Consider the following 604-nt stretch of genomic DNA (forward strand, 5'->3'; position numbering starts at 1 on the left):
CGTACTGCAATAGTACAGCAAAAATAAATCAATAAAATTTGAAATAGAGCACTTCCATTTCGATAATAAGCTATAAATTGTTAGATCAAAAAACAAAAATGTAAAGAAAAAGAAAATGGAAAAACTGAAAGGCTGCTCCATTACTGAGATCTGGTACAGTGCAAATCGTTGTACTGTATCTACTTTCCTCCGCTATTCTTATTACTTGGCCAACATGGCCATCCTGAATTCCCATAATTCCTTCACAATACTAAACTATCTCATTGGTGTTTATTTTATTATAAACAGATTACTTAAATTTACAAAACTTTGTATTAATGCCGTGAGTACTATTATAAGCTTCAAGAGCAAAATGCATCATACCTCCTAAGTCAAAAGGGACTTGAGAACACGAAAAAGCATCCCAATTTACGTGGAAAAGTCAGGAATCCAATAAGAGATTCTCGTGTGATCCTACAGATCCCAGATATGTCTAACCTGGAATAAACGATATCTTGAAAGAATTTTTGTAAAGAAACATTTCAATCTATGGTCTTACAATAGCTTTATTTATTCACCACTGACCAGCAGACACGTTGGGAAGATTCGGTTAGAAACGTCGCGT

Source organism: Palaemon carinicauda, chromosome 2 (genome assembly GCF_036898095.1).
Source record: "Palaemon carinicauda isolate YSFRI2023 chromosome 2, ASM3689809v2, whole genome shotgun sequence".
In the NCBI taxonomy this organism is placed as follows: domain Eukaryota; kingdom Metazoa; phylum Arthropoda; class Malacostraca; order Decapoda; family Palaemonidae; genus Palaemon; species Palaemon carinicauda.